Source organism: Bacillus rossius, chromosome 3 (assembly GCF_032445375.1).
Source record: "Bacillus rossius redtenbacheri isolate Brsri chromosome 3, Brsri_v3, whole genome shotgun sequence".
In the NCBI taxonomy this organism is placed as follows: domain Eukaryota; kingdom Metazoa; phylum Arthropoda; class Insecta; order Phasmatodea; family Bacillidae; genus Bacillus; species Bacillus rossius.
This window is the reverse complement of record NC_086332.1, coordinates 87387049-87412318: the sequence shown is the minus strand read 5'-3', so window position 1 is coordinate 87412318 and position 25270 is coordinate 87387049. Positions and strand designations below refer to the sequence as shown.

At 42.2% G+C, this 25270-nt stretch overlaps 1 protein-coding gene across 1 annotated transcript in view; it reads left to right on the top strand.

Annotated features, from left to right (window-relative positions):
- The window catches only part of LOC134531337 (protein tincar), a 300099-nt gene that overhangs the window by 147159 nt on the left and 127670 nt on the right, over window positions 1-25270 (top strand). The gene's annotated exons all lie outside the window — the stretch shown is intronic.

The following is a 25270-nucleotide window of genomic DNA, read 5'->3' as shown; positions in this document are numbered from 1 at the left end:
TTAACCTTATGTTTGGTTTGAGTGTGAGATAATTTTATTTATGTATGTTTTAATTTCATTTAATTCTTATATATATATTCTTACCTACCTACTTCTATTAAATTTCAGGCGGATGTTAACATTGTCATTCCCGTTGTATAATTTTTTTGTCAAATTAGTTGTTATTTATACTTTTTGTTTCATTTTGGACTATGTTTTTTTTATACTTAATTCAAAGATTTGTGGTGTGTACAGGGAGTGATGTCTCTATTAATTTCTATACTCCTTTGGATAAGCGGAATATTGCCACCACAGTTTTACATATAAAGAAATCCTACAAATGTTTTAAACATTATGACAAATAAATATAGTTTCACAAACATCCTTAGTTTTTTTTTTTGGTGTGTATAGTTTGAAGTATAATATTATGTATGTACGTAAATTCTTAAACATAGAGTTATTTATTAATTTATTTAGATAATTATTAATAGGTAGGTAATAAGCTTTCTATTTGTCAATATTGTTATTATGGTAGATAGGAGTATACAGTAAATGCCTACATTCTTAAATTCCTTTATATCTCTTTCGATTTGGAGTGTTTCCGAGCCATTCGGGGTCCTCAACATCACCCCCCCCCGCCCACCCCCAGGTGCTTAAAGCCCCAAAATTTCGAAAGTTTTAAAACATTTGAAAAATCTATCTCTTTCGATTTTAAGTGATTTCGAGCCATTCAGGGTCCTCGAACCCCCCGCCCCCCCTCTAGGAACAAAGCCCCAAAATTTCGACAATTTCAGGAATTTCAAATATCTATTTTTTCGAGATGAAGTGTTCCAAACCATTCGAGGTCCTGAACATCCACTTTCCGCAAAAAGTGAAAGCCCCCAAAATTTCGAAATATAAGAATATATATAAATTGGATGTTGGCATGTATGTCGTCGATAAACTCTTACACCGTTGACCGATCGCCATGAAAGTTGGCACATTGAAGTGTTTTTATCATGGAGAAGGTTTTTATGCTAACAATTTTTTTTTGTAACTCGCCGCTAGATGGCACTGTAGCGCATCAACTCCTAAACCTTTCAACCGATCGCCATGGGTAAACAGAAAATTATAGGTCACAGATACACAAACAGTAATTATGTTTCATTTCTTAATGTCCACCACACTGGACATATCGCTATCCATTTTGCTGTAACTCGCGGACAATATATCACCCGGTGTTCAGCCCGGGCAAAGCCGGGTACTGCAGCTAGTTAATTTATAAATCTCTAAAAAAAAATTCTCCGAGATCTTGAAAAAAAAATATGATTGTGGGATATATATATATATTTTTTTTTGAGTTTTTTGAGGGATATTTTAAAAATAAACATATTTACTACAAAAGCTACCTACAAATACTTTTTCTTGTATTACAGTTTTAAAATTTGTACTACTGGCACCAACTTCCCACTGTCACTTGCTAGGCTTCACACGATAGTAGTATAGTAAAAGGACTCGGCTACAGGTTCCAGGTTCAGGTGCGGAGGTGGTGGCCGCCATCTGACGTCATGGAGGCCATCTTAGATGGCATTGACCTTGACCTTGTAACTTGACCTTGACCTTTGAATTTAACCTTGATCTGTGACGATGGCCTCCATTTTGGATCCACCACCTTTAATTAAATTGTTTTGACTTTAGGTGCCCCACTAACGATCGTTACACTTTCGTCACGGTAGAACCTTCCGCCATACTGAATTTAAACATCACATCCGCCATTTTGAACCCCACTCACGTACATTGCAGTTTCACTACGGTAGTCTTACGCTCTATTTACTTCTGACATCACGTCTGCCATTGTTTATGACGTCACAGCCACTTTGTTTTCCGATTATAATGTCAGAGTAACCATCTGTTTTATGCTGGAGGTCGCCATCTTGGAGGACATAATGTCCGCCATCTTTGTTTCTGGTGTTTGATCATAGAGTGCACCAAGCTCTGTCTCATGCATGTAAGTATTAAAAACCAATGTTGTTACGGTCCTTTTAGACATATTAAATTGAATTTTTTAAACAAAATGCATTGGAAGCGAGGTGATTCGAACCATGACATCTTGGACCTCTGTATTGGACCCATGCGGCTTTGACCATGCCACCATAGAGACATTTACCAGACCAAGAATTAAATAAAATGTATAAAAATAGCACATATTCGGAATTGTAATATTTTGAAGTGAAACTTCATTGGTGAGGGGGCTACAATTTCGATCCTTGCGATAATTCTGATCGCATGAGAGAAATAGCTAGGTACGTGGTGGGGGAAACCGTTAGAAGAGATGACAGGGAAAGGGTAGAAATGACGCAGAATACTTGAACCTTGCATGCTTGCACACTCGCATACTTGCACAGTTGCATACTTTAACACGTGCACACTTGATATTTGCACATTCGCATACTTGTACCCTTGACTACTTAAATACTTATATAGATGTACACTTCACAACATAAATACTTATATATACTTATATACATCGCATACTTTCACACTTGCTCACTTTCATACTTGTTGACTTGCATTCTTTCACACTTGTACATTCGCATAATTACTCACTTAAACACTTACAAACTTGCAATTTGCATTCTTTCGAACTTGAATACTTTCATACTTGCATTCCTGCACACTTGAATACTTGCACACTTGCATACTTGTACATTCGCATAATTGCACACTTGCACATATGCATACCTGCATGTTTGCACACTTGCATGCTTGCAATCTTGAACATTTAAACATTTGTATACACGCTTATTTGCATTTTTGTATATTCGCATTCTTGCACACTTCCATACTTGCTCACTTAACACTTACACACTTAACACTTTTACGCTTGCAATTTTGCATACTTTCAAACTTTCATACTCGCATACTTGCACAATAGCATAATTTAATACTCGCATACTTGCATATATATTTTCAACTGTGCCTCAGCCAAAAAGAAACATTTTTATACTTAATAATATTATAAGCAAGACGTTTCACTTCTGTCGCGTGTAGACTCCACATACTTACACTTTGTTTTTAATTTGAAGGAATAATAGTCTTACCTGTTGCAGGCAGAGCTGAAATCTTTATTTTAAATACTTGCTACATGGAGTGCTAGTAATATGTAGTGCACACAATGTCTGATAAGGGCGCTGCCACCGTTATGTTTTCATTACTCGATACTAGGAGCACTAGTGTCATGTAGTACACACAAATGTCTGATAAAGTGTGCTGCCACCATATAGGTTTCATTTTTACTTGATAAAGGGCAGTAGTACTTATTAACATGGCATCCGCCATCTTGTATGTCAACTTGGTTGCCATCTTTAAAATCTTTATTATTAACCTATATTCTTGTAAAAATTACCAATTATCATTTAAAAAAATCACCTATTAATGTATTGACTGAATAAAATTATTTTCTTCCTTGTTTCAAATCCTGGACGATGCAAAAAAAAATTTAGATACAAAAATATTTATTTAGTTTAATATGGGTGAAAAATGTATTGATGGTCGTCTATAAAGGCCATAAAATTTATAGGTACTAATGAAACATCAACCTTACCGGGTATGAGACAAAGCGATGCTCGCGCACCCTATGAAGAAACAGTAGAAACAAAGATGGCTGAAATTACATCATCCAAGATGGTGACCTCCAGCAGAACAAAAAAAAAGATGGTGGCTGTAACTTCAGAATCGTAAAAGTAGCTTTGACAATCATAATACAAAATGGTGGACGTGACGTCAGGATTCAATATGGCGGAAGGTTCGACCATAACTAAAACTGCAATGTATGTGTGTTGGGCACTCGATTTCAAGATGGTGGAATCCAAGAAGGTACACGTGATGTCAAAATTCAATATGACGTAAGGTTATACCATAAAGATTATTGCAAACATATGAGTGGGGCACTCGATGTTAAGATGGCGGAATTCAAGATGGCAGGTTCAGGTAAGGCCACCCCAGTCAAGGTCAAGATCTAAGTCGAATGTTAAGGTCAAATTCAAAGGTTGATGTCAAGGTCATCCAATATGGCTGCTGTGACATCAGATGGCAGCTGGCACCTCGGCACCTGAACCTGGAACCTGTAGTCGGAGCCCCTTTACTATTCTACTCATGATGTTTATTTACGAACACTGGAAGTCAAATGAAGTTGTTGATAAATGATGTTATAAGAAAAACAATGACAGAAGGATACGTAGACCACATAGGAACTTCTTTTGAGAACTTCCATATTTGAAACAAGGTACATCACACAGACTATGATCGTCCTTTATACCAGGTGCAGTTGTTTAACTCCAGTAACACTGTATTTTATGTTATTTTTGTGATGAAACACAATGTTTCAGCAGTTGGTTTTTTCGATGACAGTAAAAAAAAACCAAAAAATTAGACGATTATTTACCTTTACATACTGCATTTACAATATGACGCAATGGGATACGTATAAGCTTCTTACACAACACCGTGTTACTGTGGCGAGTTGAACCTCTGGGCGGGAGACAGCAGAGGAAAAACCAATACCTAACTGGGTCGTCGACACGGAAAATACGATTCATTGACGAGCTTCCACTGCTCTGCTCTCATTCATTGCAGTATCGACGCTCTATGATATTTATATGTTTCCACTTGTGGTTTTATATTATACTTGCTGGGATTTATGACCTTTATTTATAGGCCCGTCCGCCTGTTAAACGCTACACGACCTCGTTTCACAAGATTAGAAGGACGATAGTAAAATGGCGTAAATCAAACGTAAAAACGAGAGCCCTGAAGGCTGATAGATGGCGTACGTAAATGTCAAAAATTCAGCTACACGAAAAATGACAGGTTTTTAAACCGTGATTCATCTTGAATGTTTTATAACATAAAAAATTTATATTAATCCTCCAAATCTACCAAAACATTAACCCGTCAATGAGCTGCATTTAATTAAATTTGTGTTTGGTATTTTTAAAACCCTTAAACATAAAAATATCTTGATTAATTTTATTTTCTCAAGTTATTTTTTCTTTTATCTTGTTTACTTAAAAACATTAAATATGCTTACGGTGTGTTCCTATGCCAAGGTAATTATTGAATTATATCTTAAAAACATAGACTACACATATTTAGTATAATTGAAGCTCTACTCATTCAAGTGGTTACGTCTATTTTTCTGTCTCCTGATTTGAAATTCCTAGGTAGCTGACAGCTGAAACGTAATGTATCAATTGAAATATCAAGTGTAATTTTCGTGAAATGTTCGAATCTTAGAGACGTATATTAGATTCAGCCGTAATTTATTGTAACATATGAATAAATATATTTACATCATCACATTAATTCTTGGAAGCTAGCGCGTTACTCGTTGCGGCAGTTGCCGTAATTTCTGCCTTTGAAGACATCCAGGGTAGAGCTAGTAAACTGTTGGTTAGAGTGTTTTGGTACAAGTTTTAAGCAGTTTATCACTTTGTCAAGTAAATACTTTAGGCAGTTATTCAAGGCTCTTCAACGCTGGACCTTGCACTATGTTTAGGCCCACTATATTGGGATTTTGGAAAGCGTATGTGCAGTTATAAAAATAAGTATATATATTTACAAGACTTGCACATTGCTGATGGATATAGATAGCTGTAGCCAGGAAAATATTATTTTCCCTTCCTGCAGGAAAAGGCCGGTGTGGTGGGATCAAACCAGGTGGATAATTCAGACGCGTGGAGGTTGGCTCACGATTATGATTGATGATCGCAACCCGGCGCGGGTGACACAGAAGAACTGCGGCGATGGAGTGGGGAGGGTCTTCGATGAAGAGTCGTTGGCGAGAGGAGCAGCTGTTGGGGAAGACTGAGTGTCGGGACGGAATAACTTCACATAGCGCCAGCTCTGTGTTCGCTGGGAATTGTTTATCTAGAACCAGCTGCAGTACCCGGCGTTGTCCAGGCCGAACACAAGGTGAAGGATAATTTTTTAAATGGTATGAAGACAGTAATTGTCAACTTAATTTTAACTTCAAGTGTGCATAATTACATCAAAGGGGCAGGGGACAAAGGTTGTTGGTTTTTCAAAGTAGACAAAGACCTGCCTCTTTTTTAGGAATCAATTATAGCATTGAATATATATAATGTATAGAAGTCGCGAGCCCAGGTTAAATTTTCTGTCCGGTTTCTAAGAAGAATTGTTGTAGTTCCAAGCTCCGCCGCTGCGATCGCTTTCATCGCTGGGTATCGGCCGTATACGCCCCTGGCGGTATTTGGCAGAACTAGGTTAACCAGCCCAGTCGTGACATCATCCTTCACCCCCCCCCCCCCCCCCCCCTTCGAAAATCCCAGACCAACGATTCAAATTACCCGGCAGGTCTTATCAGCATCGTTAGGCGACCTTGAAGAGGAGCTTCCCTTACCGTCGTTTGAGAATGATGAAATCCCAAAAAAAGCTAGCCACGGAAATCACTGAATGATGGTATTCTTTACCCGAGTGAAGTGAAAATTAGCTATTAAAACTTTGTATTGGGCCAATAGTCAGTGTTCCGTTCAAAATATGGTTTTATTTTAAAAGTAAAATACTTATTTAAACTATATTTCGCGTTTGTACAAATTTACTTTTAGATATTGGCAAGGAAAATCAACATACCTTAAACAACCTTCTCTTATTCAACGTTATCTATTAAGTAGTAAAACAGGGTAGATATTATTTTTAAAAATAAAAAATGGAACCCACTAAATCAGTATTGGCAAGATATATATAAATTCAATATTAAAATACGCATATTAAATTTTTTTGTATTTAACTTTTTTCGGTAATAAAAATTCAGGATGATTTTGGTTTAATTGGTTTACGTATATTGCTATATTTTTTAAATCACATAGAAAAGGGAAAAGAGTACATCAGTGAAAATTCAAAAATTTAGTTTAAGTAATACTAGCCATACCAAAAAATCAATATGCGAGATAAGAAATTTGGTAACTGGCCTAACTGCTCTACATTTCAAATAAAAATGCATTGGTTTCATGAATACTGAAATGTATGCGTAATAAGGCATATTATGTTATTATCCTAAGCATGACTATAACTAAAAAAATTACAGTAATTTAAAACGATGGCAGTCTTAACATACAATAAGTGCGCGAGTCTTAGTATATTTTTTAATTGGCTTCTTCGTCAGATGGAAAAGAGTTAAGATTTCATCAAGGAAAAATATATTCTCAAAGTCACTAAACCGGGAGATAGAAAATAAGGTAGGTACTTAATTTTAAATAAAAGTTAAAATAGACTTACGCTAAACCAATTAAAAATAAGTCGTAAAAATATTTTTACTTATTAAATATGTTCTATACTTGACAGTTCTTTGTGTATAATTCTTCAAAAATCTTTGGAATTTAATACCTACATACTTTTCTTAAAATGGTAGAATATCAGCAATACCCGGAAATTACGTGAGCAAAGCCACGGGTTATTAGATACACTTTTATTATAAAATAAAAACAATTATAAGTAGTATAGCTTGGCCGGTACTGGATCAGGATGCAGGTAGTGGAGCCGAGAGCCGGCTCCGCCATATTGGATTGTGACGTCACGGCGGCCATCTTGGATGGTTGTGACCTTGACCTTTGACCTTGACCTTGAATTTGATCCTCAAAAATCGCCAAAATCCGCCAAAATTGGGCAAAATTTGCCCAAAATTCCTCAAAAATCGCCAAAATTTCCATTTCTGTGGAAAAAAGTTCCGCCGAAAAATCTCAAAAAATTCCACAAATTAAAAATTTCTCATTTCGAGGGAAAAATTTCCCGTTTCGAGGGAAAAATTCCCGTTTTTAGTCCTTAAAAATCCCAGCGGCTGAAAATTCCTAAAACTGGCTTAAGCATCCTTAACTCAAGCCTCAGTTAAGCCATTTCTAGGAATAAGGATACCATGGCCGCCATCTTGAATTATGACGTCATCGTTGCAATTTCCGTTACGGCCGCCATCTTTAAATTTATTATCCGATTTTAATGAAAAAAAATTTAAAATTCATAAAACAAATTAAATAATAAAATTTTTAATAAAATATTTAAAAAACAAACATTTACGACACGGAGCTCGGAGTCCTCGGTTCGAACCCGACGAGTGCAAAAAAAATAAAAATGGCGACCGATCCTTCCCCCGAGGTGGCTGCAGGCATACTGACTCCCACCACTTTTTATCATCATCTAGTATGACGTCATGGCCGCCATCTTGTCTTCGATGCTGGAAGCCATCATCATTGTATCGTCGGCTAGAGTGCGCCGATGACATGTTAGTTTAATTCGTATCCGCAAGAGTGCAGTTATCATTTATTACTGTGACATCCGCCATCTTGTCATTTGGCCGCCATCTTGAAAATCCGTAATTATTTAGCTAGAAATTCGGGAAAAGTTCCAAAATTCATTAAATAAATCACTCATTAATTTACATATTGATTCGATCGATTCCCGTCCTCGGTTCGATACCCGATCGTTGCAATAATTTTTAATCTTATGTAAAAAAAATAATTTAAATAAACCATGTTCAACATTCTTAAAGAGACTTTAAATCCTCTACTACCATCATCCTATCAGACACCAAGACCACCATATTGGAAATTCGTAATTGTAATGCTAGAGATTCGGGAAAAAGTTCAAAATTCATTAAATAAATTTGTAATCTATATACTGATTGATTAGATCGACTAAGGTCCTTGACACGATCCCTGGCCGATACAAAACAACTTTAATTTTAAAAAAGTACCAGAAAAGTGTAAGGTTCGAGAAATAAAACACCTCAAAGTCTTTTACAAACATAATATTTATTACACAATTTCTATCCTACTACAGAATCACTTGCGAAAGCCAACAACAATCTTATAAACATTTAGCCCTGCATAGACGTGCAACGACTACTTCTTAGCTCCAAATGGCTCCCAAAGCTCCAACAGCCTCCAAATGCTTAACACAGCTCCAAATGGCTCCAAATGCTCCAAACGGCTCCAAATGCTCCAAATGTCTCCAGCAGCTCCAAATGCTTGACAGCTCCTAATGCTTCAAAAGGCTCCAAATGCTCCAACAGCTCCAAAAAAAAAGGCTCCAAATGCTCCAATAGCCTCCAAATGCTTAACACAGCTCCAAATGGCTCCAAATTCTCCAAACGGCCTCCAAATGCTTGACAGCCTCCGAATGCTTAACACAGCTCTAAATGGCTCCAAATGCTCCAAACGGCCTCCAAATGCTTGACAGCTCCAAATGTCTCCAGCAGCTCCAAATGCTCCAACAGCTCCAAAAAAGGCTCCAAATGCTCCAACAGCCTCCAAATGCTTAACACAGCTCCAAATGGCTCCAAATGCTTGACAGCTCCAAATGCATAACACAGCTCCAAATGGCTCCAAATGCTCCAAACGGCCTCCAAATGCTTGACAGCTCCAAATGTCTCCAGCAGCTCCAAATGCTCCAACAGCTCCAAAAAAGGCTCCAAAAGCTCCAACAGCCTCCAAATGCTTAACACAGTTCCAAATGGCTCCAAATGCTCCAAACGGCCTCCAAATGCTTGACAGCTCCAAATGTTTCCAGCAGCTCCAAATGCTCCAAATGCTTGACAGCTCCAAATGCTTCAAAAGGCTCCAAATGCTCCAAACGGCCTCCAAATGGCTCCAACAGCTCCAACAGCCTCCAAATGCTTGACAGCTCCAAATGTTTCCAGCAGCTCCAAATGCTCCAAATGGCTCCAACAGCCTCCAAATGCTTAACACAGCTCTAAATGGCTCCAACAGCTCCAAAAGACTCCAAATGCTTCAAAAGGCTCCAATTGCTCCAAGAGCTCCATCTTCAATTGGTTCCAACTGATTCCTATTACTTTTATCGAACTTGGCATGATTACTAACATGTCTTTATCAGTATACATTTTGACTGGCAGTGGTAACGTTTTTTTACACCTTTAAGTTATAAGTTTTATTTAGAAATCAGATTTCGATAAATGATAGCTTCCATCTGGAAAGAAAATATATTAATTTATCTTCAAGTTTATACACATACATTTAATTTAATACATTATTGTATGTAGCCAGCTTCCCTCAGTTCTTTGAGTATGAAGGATATTTCTTTAATGTTCGAATAGTTTCCTGCACAAAGCGATCCATGTAGTAGTCGTAGCCTGTTAACCAATATGTTAGGATCTTCCCATGAGGTATAATCAATCTCTTCTGCTGCCTTCATCATCCTTGCATGTTTATAATAAATATTATCTCTGGTGTTTATCGTTTTAACACCAACCACAAGGTCACTTTTGTCATCTTGCCAGTGATTATCACAAGCTTGATCAGGATAATTTATTTTATTACGCCGTTTCCATCGTTTTGGTCTCAAACCACCATCACAGTCTTCGCTCTTGCATGCTTTTGGTGCTTCAGTACAGTACTCAATCATGTCAGCCTCAGATGTGTCACCACAATCTTCAATCATGCCAGCTTCTGATGTGTCACCACAGTCTTCAATCATGTCAGCACCACAAACTTGATCAGGATAATTTATTTTATTACGTCGTTTCCATCGTTTTGGTCTGACTGCCATCACAGTCTTCGATCTTGCCTGCTTTAGGTGTTTCAGTACAGTACTCAATCATGTCAGCCTCAGATGTGTCACCACAATCTTCAATCATGCCAGCCTCAGATGATTCATCAAAGTCTTCGACCTTGTAAGCTTCAGGTGGTTCTCCATCTTTCACATTTTCATGGAGACGACTAGATATTGGAGTAAATATATTTTCATTTCTAATGTGGTTACAACTTCCTTCGTTTGTTTTAAATTTTAAATTATTATCTTGATCTAGATCAGTAATTTTAGCATTAGCTTTTTCGCCTTCGTTCCTCTTCCGCGATGTTGTAGCCCAGTCTTCGTTATCTTTATTCATCTTAATTGTACAGGTCTTGTAATGTCTATCCAAGTAATATCTTCTACCAAAGGATTTCTGACACTGACTGCAATGAAATGGTTTTTGACAAGGACCCAAATTACACTCGCTTCTCTCATGTCGTTTAGCATTCTTTCTCAAGGTAAACACCTTGCTACAGTATCTACAGTGATGACGTTTTGATACAGCAACAAACCCCGTTTCAGGATTCATATTAGTTATTGAGACTAATGCCAGATGCAAACTAAGAGTTTTAAATTAGATATATTACTTAAATAGAATTTTTTAATTATTTCATCAGCGAGAATTAATTTATCTCATTCAAAGGTACTTGTTGCAAGTAGTTCTGCTTTTCAACAACAGATGTCGCCACATGTTACTTGCAGGTAAATAATATTTAGTTCTTTTATGCGGGATGCGGGATGCTCACTAACGATCGCAAAAGAAGGATGGCTTCGCTAGACTCCAAAGAAAAGGAAGTTCGTCCATCCTGTTAGTGCTTCTTAGATTTCTCAGAGATTATTTGACTGAGTAATGATATTTTTTTTTAAATTTCCACCTGATAAAAATATTACAAGTGCTGATTTATTGGCAGAATTTCAATAATTAAATGCGACCTTGAATAAAAAATGACATGACTCATTAAGTAAAAAATTCTTCATGCAGAGATCAATTCCTCATCAGTAACCAGAAGCACTCGGAGAAAACCATCAGATGTCTAGTCAGGAATAATCAGAAGCACCCAGAGAAAACCATCAAAATATTGTCAAGAATAATCAGGAGCACACGGAGAAAACTACCATAATATTGTCAACAATAAACGGGAGCACACGGAGAAATCCACCATAATATTGACAAGAATAATCAGGAGCACACGGAGAAAACCACCGCAAGTTTTCTTTGATATCATAAAATTTCAGGAAAAAAATAATACTAAAAATAAAAATAAATTAATAAAAAATTAAAAAAAATAAAATAAAAAAAATACATAAATATATTCTGCTAGCTTGTGAACTTCTCATTGTTTTTTTTCGGTGGTCGTACTCCTCCAATTCAGTTGCACCCGCCCGTATCTAAGCGCTCGGATTTCAACAAAAGGCACCGCCTCTCGATAGAGTGAGACAGAGAATTACGCGCACGACCTTGAAAAAAGCGACGCTACAGCGCTCTGGCGTGGAATCTGGTAACTACGAGTACCCTCTTGTGGAAAGAAGAGCTGTCTAGCGGCGGAGCTAACAACTACCACAGTTTTGGATCCGAAAATTGGAATAATAAATCCTATCCCCTCGCGACTTCTATAAGTTATATATATTCAATGATTATAGACAGTAATTTTCTTATTTTGAATGCAAAATGAACAACATTTCATCAAGTAGTGTCAAAGTTATGTTTTGAGGGGTGTAAACGAAAGATGGTTTTTTACAAAATCTTAAGCAGGCAGTGACCTCATACAGTTTTTTTTTTCTAAATTATATGTATCTCACCTCGACAATGAATGACCTTCCTTCTGTTTCTAAGGTCAAGTGTGCAAAATTCCATCGAGATTCGATGAATGGTTTAGGAACGCGTACAGGACAAATAAACAAACATTCGTTCTATATAGATTAATGAATAGTGAATTAATTAGGGTTTAACGTCTCGTGATACAGAGGTGATTCGAGACGGATGAGTGGAGAGACGGTGAGTGCCGGGAGTACCCCGAGGAAACCACCCCGGGTATCGGCAGCGTCCACCACGTCTCCCACTGGAGTCGACCGTGCCTTGGGGCTCCATTCTGAAATGCGCACTGCGGGTAGGCGGTAGGCGTGAGTGCTGTCGTGTTTCCCCGCCTGCCGTGGTGTTCCCCCGCTGTTGCGAGGCTGTGTTGCCTGCTGTTTGACCAGTTCATTCATGTGGCCAGTGATTGTAGCCTCGTGCACAGGAGCTTGGAAAGTGACGAGCTGCGGTCGAACTCCCGCCTGTGGCTTGTCGTTAGTATTTGAGGCCCACAGGCGCACAGTGGAGTATTTGTACCGAAATCCTGGCCAAAAATATATTTTTTGATTATTTGAAGTCAAACAGTTTAGACGACTTTTTGTGAACTATTTTTGCAATAAAACACTTAAATGAAGCTCTTGTGCACCAAAGAACAACTGGATTCAGCAATAAAATAAAAGCAAAGCCTATTAAGTGGAAAGCTATTCACATTGCTGATTCATTTTACATTTACTTCTGTATTCATACCAGTCTTTATAGATGATAAGTTATTTACAAAAATGAGTTCAGTTTATTCTCAGCCTTCATTGTAATTTCTTGTGTCTGTACGATGAACGCGCGCTGTGTTAATCCGAGTCTTCGGAGCTACAGCTACGGTTCTCCTCTGCTTCCTCGTAATTACATTCAGCTTCTTCATCGCACCCATTTTCGCTTCTTTTGGTAGAACGAATTTCAGCCATCTCTGGCAGAAGAAGCTCCAGAGTCTCGCTGCTATATGGCTTAGTTGTTTTCCTTCGCCTCTGTGTAGAGCAGCTCAAAAAAGGATCACTGGTTAACAGCAGCCTATTGAGGACATCTCTGTTGCACACTTCTCTGCTAAATTTTCGGGAATACTTCGTCCTGTACATCCGGAAATGTTTGTTCCTAGCCTCAGCAGCTTCTTCTGATAGCTGGCCTATAGGCAGAATAGCTTCTTTAATAACTGCAGCTCCGTGAATCAATACTTTGTGCATTGTTGGACTCATGGGATGCCAACTATAGAGGCTCACATATATCTTGGCTGTTTCATAAGCATACTTATGAAATTTCGTCTCATCAATATGGTGCCCACTTGAAATAGCTTCCAATATTACTTTTAATCTTTTAATAAGTTCAACATTCACGCCAGTAATTCGTGATGCAGTGTCTGGTTCTGCAAAGAAGCGTCTTGATGTGTTCCCATCATTCGTAGTTCCAAATCCTTGCTTTGGAACATCAACCAATAATCCAAGTTCGTCTTTAAGCATTTTTTGAATGTTCTTTTTAGTATCCGCAACAATTCTCTTCTGTTCTTTACTTCTTGCTTGCCAAATGCTAATTGGTATTCTGTATGACAAACGCAAAATTGATTCCAAAAACCTGATCCGTGTGTGCAGAGGGGACAGTCCAAACGTTAAAGTATTGGGGTTTTCTGTGAAATCCTTACATAATTTATTAAAATCTTTTGATGTAGATCCACAGATGTAACACCTCATTGTCGATGTCGTGCCAGTTGCAGCATTGCAGACTTTTCCGTCAACCATTGTTAACAGTAAAGTGTGTCGAATCTTCACAGCTCCATGAAAACTTGGCACTTCTGTTTCTTTCAATGTTTTTATTTGTTCCTGAATGTACTTAATTTCATCAAGAGTAACATCTGCAGTTTCATGTACAAAACGGATGCGAATTGGCCTACAGAATCTTGTGGAGGAAGGTGTTGGGTTCTGCCATATAATTTTTTTCTCTGTATGGTTATTAGCAATTAATTTTATGGGCACACATGAACTTTGAAAAATATTGGCATCACTATCAGCTATGTTTTCAAATTTTTGTTTGAACTGTGTTTGCTGAGAACCATCGCACCCCCATTTTGAGATTAATTCCAAATTTTGTTTTTCTTCTGACGACAGTACCTGTAACACTTCTTCTAAGTATTTGCATAACCTTGAAGAGGTGTGATCCAATAAAGACTGTAACTTAACTTCTGCTTTTGTTTCAGAAACGACAATGGAGTCTTCGCTTGGGTAACATTCTTTTTTTGCTTTTGTGAGCAGTGAATAGCAAGGGTAAACATTTTTGTTTGCACTATAAATTACTTGATATTGCTGTTTTGTTAATTCCGCTTGAACAAAAATAGACAATGCTTCTGAAGGGTTGTGTTTTTTTACTGAATTTCTGTTTGACAATAGATTTGTTTTAAATTTACTAGCCCTTGTTGGAGTCTCAGTGATTTTTTTCATTAAATCAGCAGCATCAGAATTTCCTGAAACTCTGTGATTCATTGATGCAGCATATGTTAGTTCTTCAGGGGTGAACTGTTGTCTGAGTTCTTCTGTTTTCCTGCGTTTTGTCCTCTCACTTGACTCAATGAAGTCCTTCGTAGGACGACCGCGACCTGAGGTAGTTGATGAAAAGTTGGGCACCTTAATGGTATGCGATAACCATTTACCATTGTTCTGGAGAAACCGTTCCTCTTTGTTATTAGCTAAAGACCACCTCTTCTTAAAATCAGCTTTAAAATACCTGAGTAAGCGACTTAATGACTTTCTCTCATCTTCTGGGCACTTTGTTATGTCAGCTACTCTGTGTTCCATAAAATGAAGCTTTTCAACAATGGACCTGTTTGGAGATTCCCGGAGTAGTTCATATAATGACATTCTTGTAAATTCCTTTTCCATGTTCTGAACCTAAAACAAAATAAACTAATATTTATGACTGTAATTAATTATGAAATAAAGTTTATACTTACATATTATTTAAAAAAATTATCTAAATCTTATTTACGGTTTATATTAGTATAACGTAGGCAATCACTTAAAAACCGATATCTTAAATCTTATCTATATCACGATAAATATAAATGTATAAGATTTTTAATAAATCTGTGTTAACAAAACCACATTTCCTATCACATTAATATCTGGATAAGAAGCATGATTGGGACAAAGAAAATAGTAAACGCACAGAACTTTGAAAGTGAATGTTGATGGGAATATGTCCACTCCGAAATTAAGAGAGGAGCATCACATAGGGTATTTTCCTCAATTTATTTTCTAATTCCCAGTCTCCAACACGTGCATATCTCAGCACTGATGAATCAACTGGCTCATAATATTAATTTAAGCACAAATATTGAATAGCAACTTGTACCTAGTTCTGTAATAGTTTTATTAGAATTTACTAGCGGTGGAAAACGTTTGGTAGGGACTGTAATGTTATTATTTCTTATTTAATAATGCTGGCAATGTATTACAAATACAAGAGCTATAATAAACCAAAGTAAAATTAGTTTTTCCGGTATCCTTTGATAGGCAACAGTCAAATTTGTTAATCTGAAAACTATTGTAAAAATCCACACCAATGTTTAAAATTAGTGTTAAATAAAAATGGCAACTACATGCGGGAAATTTATCTTCTGGTATTGAAACTTAGTGGGCAACGTATTAAGAATATGTTAAAACGACAGCCCGACAAGGCCCGACACACATTCAAAAAGTCTCTTGAAATCATAAATTTTTTCTAACCTTTCGAACACACATTTTGTCCTAACATTGTTATTTTTTATTACGGCACTTAAATAATTTTTCACAATAAAATATACATTGAAATGAAACAGTTACCTTATTTAACAGCTGTACGAAATTTCATGACAATATGTCAATCCTAACAGCTAGTAGAAACACGTATGTTGAAGAACACGAACGGTGAACTCTCTAGCACAAGCACGTCCGCACACATAGACATCAACTCTTCAACTAAGCGTAGCAGTCACCGGATATGACTCATGGTACCAAAATAGACCCTGCTCGACGCGCATGTGATTAGGCAACAAGAAAATACCATTTCTGCTGTGACTAAACGAAATATTTTTTTTTCTTTTTTGGCCAGGATTTTGGTACAAATACTCCACTGTGAGGCGGGAGAACCCGTCATCGCCGCCGCCGAACCGAAGTCTTCAACATGGCGGACCCAAGTGTTGCAGTATAAACCTATATATATATATATTATATATATTATATATATCTCATTTCGTAAACATTGGGGGGCGCACCAATCGTATTGGTAAGCCAAATGAAAATTTTTAGTAGCAAAACTATTCTCGAAACGAATACAAATAGTTAACTTAAATAGCCATAGAAAGGAATAATCGTAACTTTGAAAATACGTTAAAAGTTTGATCTTGCTATGTGAGTTAGCCAACAATCTCAAAAAATTTGGGTTGTGCGTTGATAGCGCAACTGGCAAACCATGCGCCCCCGATTTTTAAGTAGTTTTTTTTTTTGTTTGGGTTCATATCCCGTGTCAGGAAAAAAAGATCTTGTTTTCTATAAATTATTATTACAGTATACAAATTTCACTTTAAGCCAAAATGACGTGTTATTTTTTTTGTGTATCTAATGTCTTTCATTTATGTTGTACTATGTATACAGCTTCAGAAGGATAAAGATTGTAAAACTTTTTTTTTAACATAAAACCTCGAGCAAGGAATTTATTATGCAACCAAAGTTAAAGTGAGAAAACGTATTTTTTAAGTTTATACTATTCTTTTCCTTGTTAAATTTGATGTTGTATGCTGGTTGTATATCTGGGTAGTAATGGCTGTCAATTTAACCAAATAGCCTACTGAAAATACACCAAAAATGTAAGCCACTGATTCTAATAAATTTTACCGCGGAATTTATTTTGTATAATTTTCTTCTGGACGTCACTTGCAAAAAATAATGCAAACTAAGATCATCGATTGAAAAAAATTCTGTTTAGCTCTGGACTAAATGTGATGAATTTTTTCTTCTTGATGGGCTAATCTAGAAACGTATTCATCTAATGTTATTTTAAGAATAATACAAGATAATTTGTTTTTGATTTAACGCAGTAAACTTTTGAAATATACCAATTCGTAAAATAACATGCCTAATTCATAGTGATAATCCACGTCCACAGTTTAAATGTATTCATTTTAACAGTTCAAATTGCCAACGAATCATATTTTTAATAGGTTATTTTATGTTAGTTTATTACTGTGTCGTATAACTTATCAAACTTTTTGATAAATTGTATTAAACCATTATTTTTTGAATTAATAACTTAGAAACAAGCAAAGTTAAGAATAAGTTAAGTCCTCATCATAAACTAAATTCCTAAGTGAATGAAAACCACCTCGCTTTCCTATAAATTGTTTGTTTAAACATCAATAACGTATGGACATCCACTCCCTTGTAAATTTATTTCATTTACAAAGTTAATATTAAGTTATAACTTTTATTTACTTTTTTGTTTTTATTGTTTATTTTAAAATTAATTTAAAATAATTTATGTAGGCCTAACTATTATGAGATAACAGAACAAACGGGCAGAAATGTGTATTAAAAGTTATTACAGCAATTAGAGAATAAATACTAATAATAAAATTTTTGCATTATGTAAAGTATCTATAATGCAATAATAAAGTATATACAAAATTAAAATATAAACTGCAATTACAGGAAATGTTGGCCTTCACGTGTCGTTCATGGGCACCATGCACTTTACCGTTGTGCTACAGACATACATAACCTACAACTTTGAGACGTTACTTCATAAATATAATAAAGCTAGTTCAATTAAGAACTTTTAAAGTTGTGTTTATTTCATATTTTAAATCATTGAAGTTGGCGACATTTATTCCAAGGTAGTTTAACTATGACAAAGTTTCATTTGACACACCAATATTTTTGGTACGTTTCCCGATGTCCATAAAGGCGAACACGTGCGGGTGCGTGCTGCCACACACACGAGTCCGCCATCTTGGCAGCTCCGGTTCGTGGGTGTATCAGAAAAGACAACACTATTTCCCAGCATCCATCACAAGTGGCACCGCCTGGTAGTCCGCAGTGCTCGGAGGCTACAAGTAGGCGGGAGTCTTGATGTCGCCTACCCGTGTTTTTTTTTTTACATTGGAGAATTCCGATGCTGGTGGAAGAAAAGTTGTCGTGAGCGTGAGTCACGACAAGACGAGATTAGTGTATTTCAGAATAGAGCCCCTGACCACTCACCACCGTGGTCTTCCTAACATTCGGTGAGATCTGTCGCATCAGCCCGGAACTATAGTGCGTCAGTCGATTATGTCAGCTCCAACCATTCACATGACAATTTTTTTTTCTATATGTCAGTTCGTTAAAAGCATGGCAAGCTTAACTTTCGACAGACGGACGGATTAGCCCCCCCCCCCCCCCCCCCACCTCACCTCGATTGCTAGAGTTATGTCACAAGGTCATGCACGGAGATTACAGTGGGCTCTGGGCCTCTTGGGTCCTGTTTAAATGTGGGAATCGAACCCACGACCCTCGCCACGTGAGCTCAGCGCGATAGTGATCATGATCACCGATGACCCAGGGCTGCTTAAAAACACTGTCAACTGTTTTATTTTATCTTTGTACGGTACTGTAATATAACATTTTGTGTTAAGGTTTTTTTTGTCATTGGCACATAATGGAGTGTACCATCTTCGAAAAAAAAACACAATGTTAAAGGGGCACAGGAATATAGTGACAAACATTATCTACTACTGAGAACGGATGGATAGAGGTTGGTTGTGAATATCTGTTTATTGCCAAAAAAAAAAAAAAACTTATAAATATCCCTAACCAAGACAGATGCAAATAACCACTGTGATTCCAGAGTTAGACTGTTTCCAAACGTGATACTGCCGCACAACGTGTGCTTGTGGCCGGCCTCGTGTGGCTCCTGGCTCTGAGGTCGTGGGTTTGAGTCCCGTCTCGGGCACGTGTATGTTTAAGGTTGGTGGGCGGTAAGCTGCCCCCTACTAAACCCACTAATAAGATAGAGGTCTTAATGTACTTAGTAACATATATAAATAAAAATGTAATTTTTTTCGTTCAATAGGTTAAATATCCGAAAGTTCTTCACCGATTGCTTTAAAATTTTGACACAAAGTGTTTTATATACATGTGTCACTCCTGTGAGAGGTAGAAAGATAGATAAAAACATAGATAGGTAGAAATGTATTTATAAATGAATTTGTGTTCGTCTACTGTTTAGTAAAGATAAAGTTATAGATAGGAAGATATAGACATCGAGAGATAGAGAGAGGTATGGAGAGAGAATTACAAATAAAGAGAGATAAAGTGAGGGATATACTAGATTTATAGAGATATGTAGAGAGATTAAATAGAAAGGTAAATTGAGATAGGCTGTAGATAGAAACATAGATAGAGAATGGGTTATATGGATAGATATAGATATGTATAGGTATAGAGAGATATAGAGAGATTTTTATATGTGAAGATAAATATAGTGGTATTTATAGAGGGACATTTATAGAAAGATAGATAGATGCTGTGTATACGAACACATTTCAGATTACATCCAAAGTTTCATACTCAAACTATATTTAAAGGTAATGATTATCCAAGATGGCGGCCGTGAAGTAATAAATTCAAGATCGTAGTCGACCATTACATTTTACCCGCTCCTGCTGCCCATGGCGAGCTTATGCGAATTGCCTTTAATACACTACTTTTAATCATTTTAGCTATTAATTTAATAATGGTTAAGTGTATAAATTAAAAAGAAAGAAGCAGTTGGATAAAGAAAACGAAATGGAATACAAAACTGGAACTTTTTCGTTTTAAAATTAATTTTACTGGCTGCTATGTGACATGGTTTAATTTATTTGAGGGAAAAAAATATTTAATTTTTTTACCTGGCATTTTAAATTCAACATAATTGTTACGATTTAAAAAGGTTAGATAAAATTAAATTAATTGTTCTGAAATAATTTTAAGCCATGCCACACTGTAGCCACCAACTACTTAGGTAGGCTACTTCTAGCGCGCATACATTAGTAAGCGCCTACTTTTTATGTTGTTGTTTTGCTATAGGGTAACCTATTTCGGCTGCAAATTAATGCTACACGATACCCGGTAAATTTAATATTTCATAATTTTTAGTCGTATTGCGTTACCATCTGTATCTGTCAGTTCATTGTTTTACAGACTTTTATTTCTATAAAAAAAAAGTTATTAGAAAAAACAACAGGGTGGTTGAGGCAGACCTTTAGAGAGGAGCTTGCTGATTACGACCACGACGCTTTATGAGCGGAATTTGAAAAGCGGGAAAATGTAATAGCGTTTGTCCTGTGCTAGGAAGTTTTCGACGGGTACGAAGAGGTGAAGAGTGAAAAATGGGGAAGGAAAAAATAAAGCTCAGTAATGAGGGGTTGGGTGGCGAGGCGATGAAACCCCGGGGATAAAAATAAAAGGAGTTGGGGGTGAAAATGCGGGAGGGGTGGTTAATGTGGAAAGAGTAAGCCGCTTAGGAGACCCGGGACCACCGAAATCTCAGACTTGGTCTTAATTAGTAGAGGCCTACAGCAAGACTGTTCCTAACTATGCCATGCCTTGGGCGAAGACCGGGAGGGTGCTTAATGACGTGAAGTTCGCATCATTAAATGCGGGTGGAAAGGGAGACGGAGAGATATGCGTTGGGGAGGGGGGGGGGGGGGTAAATCCACGTGCGAATTAAACGCCACTTCCGTTATCCGCCGAGCGCACATCCGGAGGCGTGTAGCCGGCCAGTGACTGCCGGAGGCGTGTAGCCGGCCGGTGACTGCCGGAGGCGTGTAGCCGGCCATTGACTGCCGGAGGCGTGTAGCCGGCCGGTGACTGCCGGAGGCGTGTAGCCGGCCGGTGACTGCCGGAGGCGTGTAGCCGGCCGGAGACTGCCGGAGGCGTGTAGCCGGCCGGTGACTGCCGGAGGCGTGTAGCCGGCCGGTGACTGCCGGAGGCGTGTAGCCGGCCGGTGACTGCCGGAGGCGTGTAGCCGGCCGGTGACTGCCGGAGGCGTGTAGCCGGCCGGTGACTGCCGGAGGCGTGTAGCCGGCCGGTGACTGCCGGAGGCGTGTAGCCGGCCGGTGACTGCCGGAGGCGTGTAGCCGGCCGGTGACTGCCGGAGGCGTGTAGCCGGCCGGTGACTGCCGGAGGCGTGTAGCCGGCCGGTGACTGCAGGAGGCGTGTAGCCGGCCGGTGACTGCAGGAGGCGTGTAGCCGGCCAGTGACTGCCGGAGGCGTGTAGCCGGACAGTGACTGCAGGAGGCGTGTAGCCGGCCAGTGACTGCCGGAGGCGTGTAGCCGGCCAGTGACTGCAGGAGGCGTGTAGCCGGCCAGTGACTGCAGGAGGCGTGTAGCCGGCCAGTGACTGCAGGAGGCGTGTAGCCGGCCAGTGACTGCAGGAGGCGTGTAGCCGGCCAGTGACTGCAGGAGGCGTGTAGCCGGCCAGTGACTGCAGGAGGCGTGTAGCCGGCCAGTGACTGCAGGAGGCGTGTAGCCGGCCAGTGACTGCAGGAGGCGTGTAGCCGGCCAGTGACTGCAGGAGGCGTGTAGCCGGCCAGCGACTGCCGGAGGCGTGTAGCCGGCCAGTGACTGCAGGAGGCGTGTAGCCGGCCAGCGACTGCCGGAGGCGTGTAGCCGGCCAGTGACTGCAGGAGGCGTGTAGCCGGCCAGCGACTGCCGGAGGCGTGTAGCCGGCCAGTGACTGCAGGAGGCGTGTAGCCGGCCAGCGACTGCCGGAGGCGTGTAGCCGGCCAGTGACTGCAGGAGGCGTGTAGCCGGCCAGCGACTGCCGGAGGCGTGTAGCCGGCCAGTGACTGCAGGAGGCGTGTAGCCGGCCAGCGACTGCCGGAGGCGTGTAGCCGGCCAGTGACTGCAGGAGGCGTGTAGCCGGCCAGCGACTGCCGGAGGCGTGTAGCCGGCCAGTGACTGCAGGAGGCGTGTAGCCGGCCAGCGACTGCCGGAGGCGTGTAGCCGGCCAGTGACTGCAGGAGGCGTGTAGCCGGCCAGCGACTGCCGGAGGCGTGTAGCCGGCCAGTGACTGCAGGAGGCGTGTAGCCGGCCAGCGACTGCCGGAGGCGTGTAGCCGGCCAGTGACTGCAGGAGGCGTGTAGCCGGCCAGCGACTGCCGGAGGCGTGTAGCCGGCCAGTGACTGCAGGAGGCGTGTAGCCGGCCAGCGACTGCAGGAGGCGTGTAGCCGGCCAGTGACTGCAGGAGGCGTGTAGCCGGTCAGCGACTGCAGGAGGGGTGTAGCCGGCCAGTGACCGCAGGAGGCGTGTAGCCGGTCAGCGACTGCAGGAGGCGTGTAGCCGGCCAGTGACCGCAGGAGGCGTGTAGCCGGTCAGTGACTGCAGGAGGCGTGTAGCCGGCCAGTGACCGCAGGAGGCGTGTAGCCGGCCAGTGACCGCAGGAGGCGTGTAGCCGGCCAGTGACCGCAGGAGGCGTGTAGCCGGCCAGTGACCGCAGGAGGCGTGTAGCCGGCCAGTGACCGCAGGAGGCGTGTAGCCGGCCAGTGACCGCAGGAGGCGTGTAGCCGGCCAGTGACCGCAGGAGGCGTGTAGCCGGCCAGTGACCGCAGGAGGCGTGTAGCCGGCCAGTGACCGCAGGAGGCGTGTAGCCGGCCAGTGACCGCAGGAGGCGTGTAGCCGGCCAAAGACCGCAGGAGGCGTGTAGCCGGCCAGTGACCGCAGGAGGCGTGTAGCCGGCCAAAGACCGCAGGAGGCGTGTAGCCGGCCAGTGACCGCAGGAGGCGTGTAGCCGGTCAGTGACCGCAGGAGGCGTGTAGCCGGCCAGTGACCGCAGGAGGCGTGTAGCCGGTCAGTGACCGCAGGAGGCGTGTAGCAGTCCAGTGACCGCAGGAGGCGTGTAGCCGGCCAGTGACCGCAGGAGGCGTGTAGCCGGCCAGTGACTGCCGGAGGCGTGTAGCCGGCCAGTGACCGCAGGAGGCGTGTAGCCGGCCAGTGACTGCCGGAGGCGTGTAGCCGGCCAGTGACTGCTGGAGGCGTGTAGCCGGCCAGTGACTGCCGGAGGCGTGTAGCAGGTCAGTGACTGCCCGATGGGTGTAGCCGGCCAGTGACTGCAGGAGGCGTGTAGCCAACCAGTGACTGCCGGAGGCGTGTAGCCTGTCAGTGACTGCCCGATGGGTGTAGCCGGCCAGTGACTGCAGGAGGCGTGTAGCCATCCAGTGACTGCCGGAGGCGTGTAGCCGGCCAGTGACTGCCGGAGGCGTGTAGCCGGTCAGTGACTGCCGGAGGCGTGTAGCCGGCCAGTGACTGCAGGAGGCGTGTAGCCGGCCAGTGACTGCAGGAGGCGTGTAGCCGGCCAGTGACGGCAGGAGGCGTGTAGCCGGCCAGTGACCGCAGGAGGCGTGTAGCCGGCCAGTGACTGCAGGAGGCGTGTAGCCGGCCAGTGACCGCAGGAGGCGTGTACCCGGCCAGTGACCGCAGGAGGCGTGTAGCCGGCCAGTGACCGCAGGAGGCGTGTAGCCGGCCAGTGACTGCAGGAGGCGTGTAGCCGGCCAGTGACCGCAGGAGGCGTGTAGCCGGCCAGTGACTGCAGGAGGCGTGTAGCCGGCAAGTGACCGCAGGAGTCGTGTAGACGGCAAGTGACTGCAGGAGTCGTGTAGCCGGCCAGTGACCGCAGGAGGCGTGTAGCCGTCCAGTGACCGCAGGAGGCGTGTAGCCGGCCAATGACCGCAGGAGGCGTGTAGCCGGCCAGTGACCGCAGGAGGCGTGTAGCCGGCCAGTGACTGCAGGAGGCGTGTAGCCGGCCAGTGACCGCAGGAGGCGTGTAGCCGGTCAGTGACGGCAGGAGGCGTGTAGCCGGCCAGTGACCGCAGGAGGCGTGTAGCCGGCCAGTGACCGCAGGAGGCGTGTAGCCGGCCAGTGACTGCAGGAGGCGTGTAGCCGGCCAGTGACTGCAGGAGGCGTGTAGCCGGCCAGTGACTGCAGGAGGCGTGTAGCCGGTCAGTGACTGCAGGAGGCGTGTAGCCGGCCAGTGACTGCAGGAGTCGTGTAGCCGGTCAGTGACTGCAGGAGGCGTGTAGCCGGCCAGTGACTGCAGGAGGCGTGTAGCCGGCCAGTGACCGCAGGAGGCGTGTAGCCGGCCAGTGACTGCACGAGGCGTGTAGCCGGCCAGTGACTGCAGGAGGCGTGTAGCCGGTCAGTGACTGCAGGAGGCGTGTAGCCGGCCAGTGACTGCAGGAGGCGTGTAGCCGGCCAGTGACCGCAGGAGGCGTGTAGCCGGTCAGTGACCGCAGGAGGCGTGTAGCCGGCCAGTGACCGCAGGAGGCATGTAGCCGGCCAGTGACTGCCGGAGGCGTGTAGCCGGCCAGTGACTGCCGGAGGCGTGTAGACGGTCAGTGAGTGCCGGAGGCGTGTAGCCGGCCAGTGACTGCAGGAGGCGTGTAGCCGGCCAGTGACTGCCGGAGGCGTGTAGCCGGTCAGTGACTGCCCGATGGGTGTAGCCGGCCAGTGACTGCAGGAGGCGTGTAGCCATCCAGTGACTGCCGGAGGCGTGTAGCCTGTCAGTGACTGCCCGATGGGTGTAGCCGGCCAGTGACTGCAGGAGGCGTGTAGCCATCCAGTGACTGCCGGAGGCGTGTAGCCGGCCAGTGACTGCCGGAGGCATGTAGCCGGTCAGTGACTGCCGGAGGCGTGTATCCGGTCAGTGACTGCCCGATGGGTGTAGCCGGCCAGTGACTGCAGGAGGCGTGTAGCCATCCAGTGACTGCCGGAGGCGTGTAGCCGGTCAGTGACTGCCCGATGGGTGTAGCCGGCCAGTGACTGCAGGAGGCGTTTAGCCATCCAGTGACTGCCGGAGGCGTGTAGCCGCCCAGTGACTGCCGGAGGCGTGTAG